Consider the following 12,552-nt stretch of genomic DNA (forward strand, 5'->3'; position numbering starts at 1 on the left):
AGGCCCTGTATGCCAATTCCCAACAATTCCCCCTTTTTCTTTTTGTACGAGCAGTACTTGGCCGAAGGTTTTTTCATCAGACGTCGAATACAGAACATAACACAACTACAATGACATAACAAAACTTAAACCTAATAACACTACAATTACTGTAATCACTTAAAGGTAACACAACTTAAACCTAATCACACTACAATAACTATAGTCAATGAATGGTACCCCGACAAGGTATGTAACAGAAGGTGTGCTAGGGCTGGCTAGTCTTTCACAGAAGGTGGTGGTATTCAGTTTCCTAGCCAGGGATACCCAGACATTCTCCTTAGGATCGCAGGCTGTCCTTGGCAGTCCTTGAGGTGTCGCAGCCCATGTCATTGTCAGAATGATTATCAGGAACCTCTTCATGGTCGTCTTCGGCGTGTGCAGATTCTATGGCTGCTTCAGTCCACTTTGCAGGGATCCACGGGGTACCTGTTTCCAGCACCCCTTCAAGATCTCTATAACATTTTTGCAAGTAACCCTTTAACCACATTGTGTTGGGTCTGTCTGAGCTGGAGTCACCTTTTCCCTGCAGCAGCCCGCACAGTGCTGTGCTCTGCACTCGTAGCTGGAACAGCACTGATATCACTCCAGTGTTGTGTCTATTGCTGCGTAGTGCTGGCACAGCATCAGGACTCCTAAGCCCCCAAGAGCCAGCAGGCTGGGGGTGGGCAAGTGATGGGGAGGGGACATTGCCGGGGCAGCTGACCTAAACCAACCAAAGGGATATTCCATAACACCTGATGTCACACTCAGCAATAAAAGGGGGGGCTCTCGTGGGGGAGGGGGCTGTTCCTCCTGAACAACCACTACGCGTTTGAGGCCCTGCTTCCCAGGACGTGGCCGAACACCGCTCGCTGATGGGAAGTAGAGAATAATTTTTCTCTCTCTCTGTGCTTCCGCGCGGACTGATTGTTTCTTTTGTACCTGTTTCTCCTTCCCGTTCCCTTTCCCTTTAATTAAACCTTTCTCATCTCAAACCTCGAGTTCTCTGTGTTGTATTTTCTCCCCCTCCTTCTGAGGAGAGGGGGAGTGAGAGAGCGGTTGTGGTGGAGCTTGGCTGCCCACCTGAGTAAAACCACCACACACATTTATCACAATACTACATGCAATGATGATTGACACCACAGCGAACAGAATCCCTAATCCCTCTTTGACTAATACCAGTAACCATCTATGCATTGTTTCAACCAAATCAGTGAACCATTGATTGGAAGGGTTGATACCATATTGAATCTTTCTCATGTGCTCTTTCAGGAAAGTAATGAATTTGTGAATTGACTCATTATGATCAAAAAGGTTTAAACAGTACATTCCCTTAAATTTCTCCAAGTGGCTACTTCAAACACTGACTCCGTACTTGTGAAACATGATTTTGCTCGACCGATTGCAACTAGTCCTGCTAGTTGCTTACAATCGACTCCCCGTTTTTCTAAAAAGCACTGTAATAAATCTAGGGCTACTTCGGCCTTCATTTTCCTATGATTTTTGCCGGCACCAATTTCCTATGCTTTCAGCCTGCACTATGGCAATAACCTGCACTATGGCAAAAGCATGCTCTCACTCACACAGTACACAGCACAATCGCACACCCAGAGCACCCAGATGTCCCTCTGGCACATCCCAATCTCAGTCATACCACAATCTCATTCACAAGAATATAATTTAGCTGCTGACTCTATCTGCTGTTTACTCTTCAATATTCTCCTTCTGGCGACAGCCGCCTGTGTCTTCAACGGCTGGTTTTACGCATCGGCTAGGCACCCAGATTGCACCTGTAGGGGAAGAAACACAAGCGTAACCGCGCCCCAGGTAGATCACTTCAGCAGGGCCTAGCCATTGCCCTGTTTTCATGTCTCTGTATAACACCTTCACGCGTGGTGGCTTAGAAGTTTCTGCCCCGGCATGGTGACGTACTATAGGGGGCTCAGTGCTGTCCCCAAACACACATAAATGGTTAAGTACAAAGAGAGCCTTTCCTATTCTTTCTTTTACGTCTTCAACGTCTCTGAACTTTTCTAAGTATCGTTTCATTCTTCCATTTGCCCTTTCCACTATCGCCTGTCCTGTGGAGGAGTGTGGGATACCAGTGACATGATTGATACTCCATAATTGCATAAATTGTTTCAGTGGCCCACTAGTATAAGCTGGACCATTGTCAGTCTTGATAGTGCTAGGTACCCCTAACACAGCAAAACAACTAGTGAGGTGACGCCACACATCCCGAGCCTTTTCCCTGGGTTGTGCAGTAGCCCATATCATGTGGCTATAGGTATCTACCGTTACATGCAAGTATTTTAACCGTCCCAAGGCTGTAACACGAGTGACATCCATTTGCCACACTTCATTAGCTTTCAACCCTCTTGGGTTAACTCCACACCCGAGTCCCATTCCTAAATTATGATTACATATGGGACAAGCCTTCACGATTGCTTGAGCGTCAGCATTAGACAAATTGTAGGCTCGAGCTAGTCCCTTCGCGTTCTGTTGAAATTTGGAATGAGCTTCTCGAGCTCGGCAAAATGGTGATAGTGGAGCTTCAGTGACTGTAGCAGCAACTAATCGGTCGGCTCGGGCATTGCCTTCTCCGAGCCCTTGTTCCCACTGATGACTGCGAATATGAATCATTGCATACGGCTTACTTCTCTGTGCGATTGCAAGCTGCAAACTTGTCAATAGTTGAACCAGTCGTCCATTCTGCACTTCTCGCAAACTCGAGTCCTCAATGCGATTGGCTATGCCTACTACATAAAGAGAGTCAGATACAACATTCAATGGAACATCTTTCCATTTTACAAACGCCCATACTACTGCGAACAGTTCTAGTGTCTGTAATGAATCCTCTTTCTGAGCTTGCAAAATCTGATGTTGCCAGCCATGCTCATCCTTCCATGTCACTGCAGCAGTTCTGGAGCACTTACCGACATCTGTAAAGACTGTTATTGCATCTGCAACTGGTTGGGGTGATCGCTTTGGTCTACTTATCCAGCCCTGGTTTTTCATCCAGGACAAGACAGGAGATTGTAATGGTTTTGCTATTAACATGGCTCCATCATGCAATAGAGCAGTTTGCAGTTCCTCAGAATTTTGTATATACCATTCCACTTGACTTCATGGGTAACCATATGGTGTTAGGAGGGGCCCCGTCTCCTTGCAAGGTTCTACTTCGTCCCTTTTTAATTAATTCTGCTAGTGTGGTGATTTTTTCTTGAATTGTTTGTCGTGGCCGCAACGGAGGAGCTAGCCATTCTAGTACCACCGTATCTCCCTGCTTCTCCCCCGTTTTTTATTTTTTGCTGTGTTATCGCACCCATCAAATATTGGGGGCCACACAGAGTAGTTAGATCAAGAGGCGCACCCTCTATACGCCAATGTGTAGCCCGTGTTGTAATCATTGAGGCTATTAGCTGTAGTGCTTGTTTTTGTTGGTCTGTAAGCTGAATTGGTGCTGCTGGATCTGTCCCTCGTAGCAAAGGTCATAGCTGATTTAACAGCTCGTTGGGAATACCAACCACTGGTCGAATCCATTGCAAATCACCCATCAGCTTCTGGGCGTCGTTAAGAGTCTTAAGGTCTGATTGTATTGTCAATTTCTGCGGTTGGATCGTAGCATCGGTGATATGTCGTCCAAGATATTTCCATGGGCTTGTCTCCTGTACCTTCTCGGGGGCAACTACTAATCCTCTCTGTTTAAGTTGTTTCGTTAGTTCATCCTTTTGCTATGAAGAAAATGGTGTTGACTGGGCCAATAGAATATCGTCCATATAATGATAGATTATTGTTCCTGACCGTTTTCGTCGCAACGGCTGTAGAGCATCGTCGACATAGAGTCGACATAGAGTTGGCGAATTTCGCATTCCCTGCGGCAGGACCGTCCACTCAAATCTCTGGTCCGGCCCTTCTCGGTTTATTGCAGGAAGTGTAAAAGCGAATCTTTGTTTATCATTTTCATGGAGAGCAATTGTGAAGAAACAGTCCTTTAAGTCCACTATGAGTAAATGCCATCCTTCAAGTATCATCGCACGATTAGGCAACCCTGGCTGCACTGCTCCCATATCGTACATCTGCTTATTTACCGCGCGCAGATCGTGGAGCAGTCAATACTTTCCCGACTTCTTTTTAATCACAAAGATAGGTGTATTCCACGGGCTTGTTGACAACCTTAAGTGCCCCTGTTGAAACTGTTCTTTAACCAGCTCATGCGCTTGTATCAGGCTTTCCCTTTTTAACGGCCATTGCTCGACCCACACAGGATCATCATTCTTCCACCGGAGCGGGATCGGGAAAGTCCAAACAATGGCCATATCTATAAAGGGCGTTCCGAGGTAAGGACCATTCCCATTTGAGCAAGGATGTCCCGCCCTATTAGTGCGTGCACCCCGTCAGGCAACGGAATAACAGAGACACAACATTTCACCACTTTGTCCCCTATTGTCCACCGCAGGGGTGGTGGCTGACGGGCAAGTGTCATTCCTCCTACCCCGGCCACCGTGGCATTGGTTTCAGATGTTGGCCAATGCTGCGGCCAGTTTTGTGTGCTGATTATAGATACATCGGCTCCCTCTTGTGGCTGGTCGGAGAGGAACGGGTTCCCCCTCGGTGTTGCTGTGTATGCGGCAGCGTTTTGTGTCGTCACGGGGCGACTCTTCCCGCTCTTCCGGCCGTTTCCCAACACCTTGCGTCGACATGCCGCTTCATTGGGATTGCCCGACTGACAATTTGAGCACCATACTGCCCCAGCTTTGCAGTTTCGTCTCACGTGTCCAAAACCACCACAACCAGAACATCGCAAGCGGGGTGGTATTTGGCCACTAGGGGTGGTACTTGACCACCAGAGCGTGAACCGGCCGTTTGCAAAGGAGCAAGAGCTGCAAGGACCTGACTCTGTGTAAACTGAGCATGCTCTTTGATAGCCTGTGCCTGCTCTCGCATGCTGTCACCTAATTGCTTTACTGCTTCTACTAACATAGCCTGGGGGCCTACTGGTACCTGAGCCAATATTTCCAACCCTTCCTCGATTGTCCATGTCCCGGGTAAGGAAGCCAATATATTGCGAGTAGAGGGGTTGCTATTCTGAATTGCGCACTGTTTTAATATCATGCCCTGGAGGTAATCAGGCACCTCAGCCGCCTGTATGGCGTTTGCTACGCGGTCAATAAAAAGCCCAAATGGTTCCTCTCTACCCTGTTTGATTCCCATGTAGGAAGGTATTCCCCCTGGCCCCTTTATCCGATCCAATGCTCTTCTGGCCATTCTCATCGATTCCTTCGCTTTATCAGGTCCCCGCGAGGCCTGTGCTTCTGTCCTAAAATACGGTCCTACCCCCATCAACTCTTCCAGCGTGACCCCATGTAAAGGGTCCCCAGGTGCTCTTATCACTGCGACTGCTTCTTGACAAGCAGCCTGCCAATGGGCATTAAATAAGAGCTGCTGGTGTTGGGTCAATATTAACTTCATTATGCTACGTATGTCTCCTGGAAGCAAAATATTTGTTCCCCAAATATAGTCCAACATCTGTCTCGTGGGTTCACCTTTCAGACCTGAGTCGTTCACTGTGGACCACAGCTGAGTTAACAATTTCCAGTCCAAATTCACTAGATTAACCGTAACATTACCCTGGGCGTCCGGTGGTGAATATACTACCGGGAAGGCCTCTTGAACCAATTGTGCAGCTATCCCGTGTTCACCCTCGTGTAGAGCCTCATCTGCTATTTGCTTCCACACCCTCTGCCTCTCTTGAACACCTTCTATAAACGGGCTTGTATTTTTTCTTTCTGGTTTTTGCTCTCTTATTTCCTCATCCATTTCCCCACTTTTGTGAGAAGGAGCCGGTGGTGCTGCTGGTGATGGCGAGAGCACCAACGCCGACTCTGAGAAGGATGATGAGAGAGGAGGAGGCTCCCATTGCCCCATAGCCCCCTGAGGCAGCGTTATCGTCCTCACTGAAGGCGGCAATGGGTAATCCCCAGCTCCCCCCATCCCTCCCTGTTGAGGGTTAACACTACCAGCACTTCCTGGCAATCCCAGTCGCTCTGTAGCAGCAGCAGCGACTCTCTGCTCAGCCTGATGTATAGCTAAGGCATTAGTGACTGCTCTCCAAGGCTTCAATAATTTTTTAGCAGCCTTATTTTCATTAATAACTTCATCAAACAATTTGTCCCCAAATTTACGCCACTCTGTTTGTTCAAAAACTGTATCCGGATTGATAAAACAACCCTTTGTTACTCCATATTCTAATAATCCTGGTAAATCCTTTTTGCAGTCTATACCCTGCGTGCTCCGCTTTTCTAAAAAGCGTTTGAGCAAATCATACGCCGCTTCTCTCTCCATACCTTTATTTATGCTGTTGCAGCCTTTGCGAGACCTCGTTCCCGCGTCCCTGCGCAGTTCCGTTTCCCGCATTTCCCCGCGGATCTCTTCCCACGCTCCCCACGGTTTCTTTTCCCCGTGTCTCACCGTGAGTCCTTTGTCCGGGTCCGTGCGTGGAGTTTCTCAGTGCCTCTCAGGTGTTCCAGCTTCTGTCAGGTCTGTGTCTTTCAGAGCCGTCCGTGGCTCTGCAGCGTCTCTCAGGGCTCTCTCCGTCCGGCAGGAGTCCCTCTGTGTGCCTCGGGTGTCCCGGCGCCGCTCCGATGTGCCGATGCTGCCGCTCTGATGTCCCGGAGCCGCTGCTCTCCCTGGGCTCCCGGCGCCGCCGGTCTCCCGCTGTGCTGCGATGTCCCGGCGCCGCTGCGATGTCCTGTTCAGGTCTCAGCCTGTTCGGGCGCCATTTGTTAGGAAGCACGGCCGAAAGCATGACAGACACCGGTTGAGTCAGATCATGCTGCTCCATTTTATTGCCCAAATGGCCTAACTTTTATAGTGAACTTAACAGGGGCAGACAGTGTTTCACACAAGATTATTGGTCAGCAGCACTCAGACAAACAACTAGAAGAAAACAACCCCACCTGCAAGAAAACAACCCCCCTTGTGTTTGTATGGGTGGGGAGAACGCTCTGCCCTTCCTGCTCCCCCTACCTGCGCTAACTGCTGCGCCACAGCCTTCTGACACGCCGTGCCCTGTTTGCCCAGCCATGCCCTGCGCCCCACATTTGGGGACCTTGCAGTAGCACGATTCTCAGAGAACCCCTTTCCCCCCCATTATTTTTATTCCCAACTCAGGTAGCCATGCCTTTAACAGCAGCTTCAATTTTTCTTCCTTTACTCTCACCGTCTCTGCATGGTCACGCTGGTAGAACCACAGGGTGGCACGGGCCGTGGTCCCGCTCTGCTCTCTTCCTTTCACAGAAGGACGCTTTCCCCAATACCTCAGAAACTGGTTTGTACAGCTCGATAGGCATGAGCCAGGCCCCAGCATGTTACAATGATTTGTGTTACTTTGGAACTGCCAGAGTCAAGACACCTTTTTTTCAAGCATTCTATCAGTTTTTTAGGATTTTGCAGTTGTTCGGGGGTGAATTTCCAGAACACTGGAGGTGCCCGCTGCTCTAGATGCCTGCCCATATCCTCCCATACTCCCTGCCACTCGCAACTATCCTGCCTCCAGGCAGATATCTGGATGAGATTCCTCAATAGTTGTTTAACTTCAAGCAAAACCTGAAGCATATTCAGGAGGCATAACAACAAGAACATGCTGGTCTGAGTATCCCAAGGATATTCAATATCTTGGAGAACTATTGTAACTAGCTTGGAGGATTAGAGGGTGGTGAAGGAGAAAGGGAGAGTGAACGAGTATGAAAAAGTATCTTCCCCTTTCCCCGCCACAGACTGACTCCACGATGAAAAAAGGCGATAGGTATAATTGCTAATAGTTTCCGAGATATGGTTTCCAGAGTATAGAGTTGACGACATCACTGAGTACAAATACCAAGTTAGAGTCATGACCAGATATTTCATCGTCTCATAAGCCACTGCTACAACACACAGTACCATAATGATCTTAAACCAGGGCCCAGAGAGGATAAACAACATGACAGAGAGCCCATACGGAAAACAATGTGCTATAATGCTCAATTTGGAAAACAGGCACAGCAGACTTGGGATAAAAGCAATCAGTATTATGACAACTAACTATTAAGCAAGTCTAATACTTATAACAATTTTAGTTTAACACACTCTGGTCAGATCTGTTATTATCTCAAAACTTTGTGCCCCACGTTGGGCGCCAGAATGGACTGTTGTGGTTTAACCTGGCTGGCAGCAAAACACCACATAGCCATTTGCTCAACATCCCCCCTCCCTCTCTGGGATGGGGGAGAGAAACGGGAAAGTGAAGCCCGTGAGTTGAGATAAAGAGAGTTTATTAAGACACAACAACACTACTAATACTGTGTAAAAACAAGTGATGCGCAACGCAATTGCTCACCACCCGCTGACCGATGCCCGGCCTAAACCCGTGCAGTCCGGCACACCTCCCCAGGCTAGCCAATCCTATATATTGTTTAGCATGACGTCAGATGGTATGAAACACAGCTTTGGCTAGTTTGGGTGACCTACCCTGAGTCTGACCCCTCCCTTCTCTTGCTGCGCAGCCAGCCTGCAGATCTGGGGACCTTGCAGTAGCACGATTCTCAGAGAACCTCTTTTCCCTCTTTTTTTTTTTTTTTTTTTTTTTTTTTTTTTATTTACAACTCAGGTAGCCATGCCTTTAACAGCAGCTTCAATTTTTCTTCCTTTACTCTCACCGTCTCTGCATGGTCACGCTGGTAGAACCGCAGGGTGGCACGGGCCGTGGTCCCGCTCTGCTCTCTTCCTTTCACAGAAGGACGCTTTCCCCAATACCTCAGACACTGGTTTGTACAGCCTGGGAGAAAGATAGTCTCTCCTCACTGGTGGACCTATTCCAAATCTTTCTCCACAGCCGAGACGCAGGCCTGCAGGGAAGAGGAGAGGCTTTCTTCACACTGCTTTTGACTTACATGTTGTGAAAGCGGCATTTCTTTTAGGAACAGCACAGTCTCGCAACTTCCACTTAGTGAAAGTTATGATAACTCCACCTGTACCTTCCCCATCGGTTTCTACTCACTGCAAGGCATAATCTGAGTGCACATTAAGGCACCTTTTTCCACACTGCCTGTTGTTGAATCCTAACAAATAGTTAAGAACATTCTTCAAAGTCATGCTTACCTGTAAGCACTTGAGCTTCTGAGTTGGTGGGGCTTTCTTTTTAGCTTTCATTCTCATTATATTTGGAAGGGCTGGAAAGGGAGCTTAGAAGCCACAGAAGTAATTTCACTGAAAACAGACAAGGTGAAGGAAGTACTCAAACTCCTCGACATTAAAGAACCGTAGAACCCAGGAACACTTACCTGCCAGCTCCTGAACTTGAGTCACTTCCACGCTGCTTCACAGTGACTTCGCGTAACCAGGGTCTCACTGTACTGAGAGGGCACCAACAACGTAGCTAGCTCATAGAGTCACTAAAACTGTTTCACAGAGATGGGAGAAAACGTGAAGAAATAGCAGCCCACCGAGGAACACTGAATCCGCTCCACCACAACAGCAGAAAAGCACCCTAGAGAACCTGAGCCTCAAACTCTCCCACCGGGAAGGCAATTCCCCACAAGTCCTCAGGCTTCCTATATAGCAAAAGTCAAATGATCCACACCTGGCAGGTTTCACTTCACAAGGGTGGAGCCAAGAGACCTCCTGGAATAGGCTCATCTACCTGGCTTCAGTCTTTTAAGCTTAATTGCTCCTTGTCACTACTAGAAATAACCTGACAAGGGGCTTAGTGGTTAGAGCTGACCTAATGAATTAACTACAAAAAGTGCACAAGGGTCATATTTCTGTTAGTCATTCTGTGAGGACAAGTAGTACAGAGCCTGTTTAAATAAATAAATAAATAAATAAACAGACAAACAAACAAACGAAAGAAAAGACATCAAAGAAAAAAAGAAAATGACCTTAAAGGCAAAATTGCTCTCATAGATTTTCATCTGTCTAGTCATGACAGATAAAGAATATAGCAATCAGAGTTACTTTTCTTGGCATTAATGGTATTTAAATCTGCTTTTCTGAGATGTCTTCTTTATGCAGGACTTTTCAAAATCTAGCCCCGTGACCTCCGACTACACTGTTTACTTCCACTGCGTATAAGCTATCACGTATGAATGCCAGGATCCGGATCGTCACTCACTATTCAGGTCAAGGACTGGTCCAAAGGTTTGGGTTTTGATTTGGGTACATGCCTACCTTGCTGTTTCCTGGCAGGTCACGGGAAGAAGATTGGCTGGCTTGGGGGAGCTCCTGTACACGTGGCTTTTAGGCTGCAGCCAAAGTGTTCCTCTAGATCTGGAAGTCTGAAGAGGGTTGCAGCCTCTAAGCTCAGATACAACCACATGTTAGTCTGGCGCAACTGATTTTTGTGTTCCTTGCACTGGCTGTGCAAGGAACCTCCTCTCCAGAGGCAAGGACATGCGTCTCTTTCGTGCTCCTTCGTTAGTGTCGCATTAAGGGGTGTAGCTGATTAACCGTTATGGGACCGGTCGGATTCAGGGTACCGAACCTGTCAGATACACCAATGACGCGTTAACTGTCTGGGGTCCGGTCAGATATTCACCAATAACGTGTTAACCGTCTGGGGTCTGCTTGGATTCAGAACACTGAACTATCACGGTCACAGATGCACCAATAACGTATAACCACCCTTACCCTAGTTGCACTTAATGAGAGCTATGACAATGCAATCAAGTGTGGTTTATTACAGCAACAGATAACCAGGTTCTTTGGATTGCCGGCGATAGTGCCTGTCTGCAAAAGCAAGCTAGCATGCATGAAATACACAGGTGTTACAGGTGCGCAGCCTAGAAATTAATGTGTTAAATGGATCAAAGATTCTAGAAAGATTTATAACTGTTATATATGGAGTGGTAATTCGTGTCGAGGAAACGGTTGATATTAATAAAGAAGGGGAACTTTGGGAATGTGGCCATGGGCGTTGGAAAGCCCTGTGGTTGAGATAACATTAGACTCTTAACGACGAGGCCATCAGGAATATAAAAATGTTTAGAGGGAACAAAGAAGGGTGATTCAGGAGACTCCATGCAGTCTCCCGTTTCTTGTTCTCCAGTTAAGGCGTGGATGTTTCTGGGTGTTTGCTGTTGTCGTTACATTCAAAGTTGTTTGAGCAATGAAAAGTTGTTTTGAAAAGAACTGCTGTGGAGAGAAGGGTATAAGAGGAGAGCCTGCCCTCAAAATAAAAAAAAAAGGCAACACGATGAAGTTGCATCAATAAAGAAGCAGGAACAAGAAGCGAAGAGGAAAAGGCTGGCAGAATGGAGACCAGGACGGGAACAGGCACTTTGATTGCCTCATGAAGATAGGTTCGGCCAAACTCAGCAAACTGCTCAGAGAAGCTCGTACAGAAAGTCGCTGGAAATAGGCGCACTGGAGCTGGAGAGAAGCTCGAGCTGAGAGAAGCGGAGCTGTGCACACAACTGCCTCTCGCTGGTAAGCAGTTGTGCATTATGGGGAATCATTCGTCCTTAGGAACAAAGACCGTCCTGGTAACCTTACAGCTTATTCTCCTTATTAACAATTGGACAGTTTATGAGCCTCAAATATGGGACCAAACTGAGGTTAAGGTGTGGGTCTCTGCAACTAAAAATGACAAGGTTGCAGTGGGATTTATCGGCACCTGGCGAGCAGTCTCTGAGGCCTTAAAGAGCCACGTGGAGCCACAATCACAAACGTGTGGCTTGCCAGATAGTGAGGGAGCTGCAGGCCCCTTTACTGATCCGACTGCTACGCCATGGGCCCCTCTGCTGTTACAGCCATCGAAGGCTTTTGCTGTTTCGCCCCCTGCTGACCTGAACGTGCCTTTTGACCCAGGCCTATTGGCCTTGAAAAGGAGATGGATATGCTTTTCTTCGATCTGGGAAGAATGAGATACATAAGGCCTGAAGACCGAGTTGCTTGACAACTTAAAGCGAGACACATCGCCCAAAAGGAATGGAAAATGGAGACTGTTAAGGCATGGAACTTAAAGGATTGTTTGTTACCTTTTCTGATCGTGCATATGTATAGGCGTACTCGATTTTTATTAAGTTATGGAACATAGAGGATTGTTTGCTACCTTTCCTGATTGTACATATGTAGAGGCATACTTGCGTTTAGTATGTAAAGCAATGTTCTGTATATTTAGAACGTTTGATGTTTGTGTGTGAGTGTTGGTGGAGCGTAGACCCCCCGCACGCCCAGCGCTGTTTACTTGCTGTTTATGCTTTTTATAGCTTTTATACCTTTTAGAAATGTTTGTTTTATAAATATTACAAAATTCAGATTGAGTTGAGACCTCATTTATAACAATGACCAAGTGTTCAAATCTCACCCAAAGGCATTCCAAATGGAAGGTGGGGGGGGGGGGGAGAGAGAGTCTCAGCCCATCGACTGGTCCCAGGAGTCAGGAGGTCCTAAGGATGTTGTATTCCCTCGGGGTGGTATCTCCCCTGATGGTGGTATCTTCCCTAACATCCCCTCTCTCTTAGGCCAATTTATATTATTTTCTCTCTTTTGGGT

General features: G+C 47.3%; 1 long non-coding RNA gene across 1 annotated transcript; it reads right to left on the reverse strand.

Annotated features, from left to right (window-relative positions):
• Positions 1–254: 254 nt before the first annotated feature.
• Positions 255–9,850, reverse strand: LOC139999641 (uncharacterized). The gene is made up of 3 exons (XR_011805144.1): positions 9,342–9,850; positions 8,718–8,906; positions 255–1,811 (listed from the first exon to the last, which is right to left on the reverse strand). It is a non-coding gene; the product is annotated as an uncharacterized lncRNA (long non-coding RNA).
• Between the last annotated feature and the right edge of the window lie 2,702 nt (positions 9,851–12,552).

The sequence above is a fragment of the Anas platyrhynchos genome, chromosome 1 (assembly GCF_047663525.1).
Source record: "Anas platyrhynchos isolate ZD024472 breed Pekin duck chromosome 1, IASCAAS_PekinDuck_T2T, whole genome shotgun sequence".
NCBI classification, from domain to species: Eukaryota; Metazoa; Chordata; class Aves; order Anseriformes; family Anatidae; genus Anas; species Anas platyrhynchos.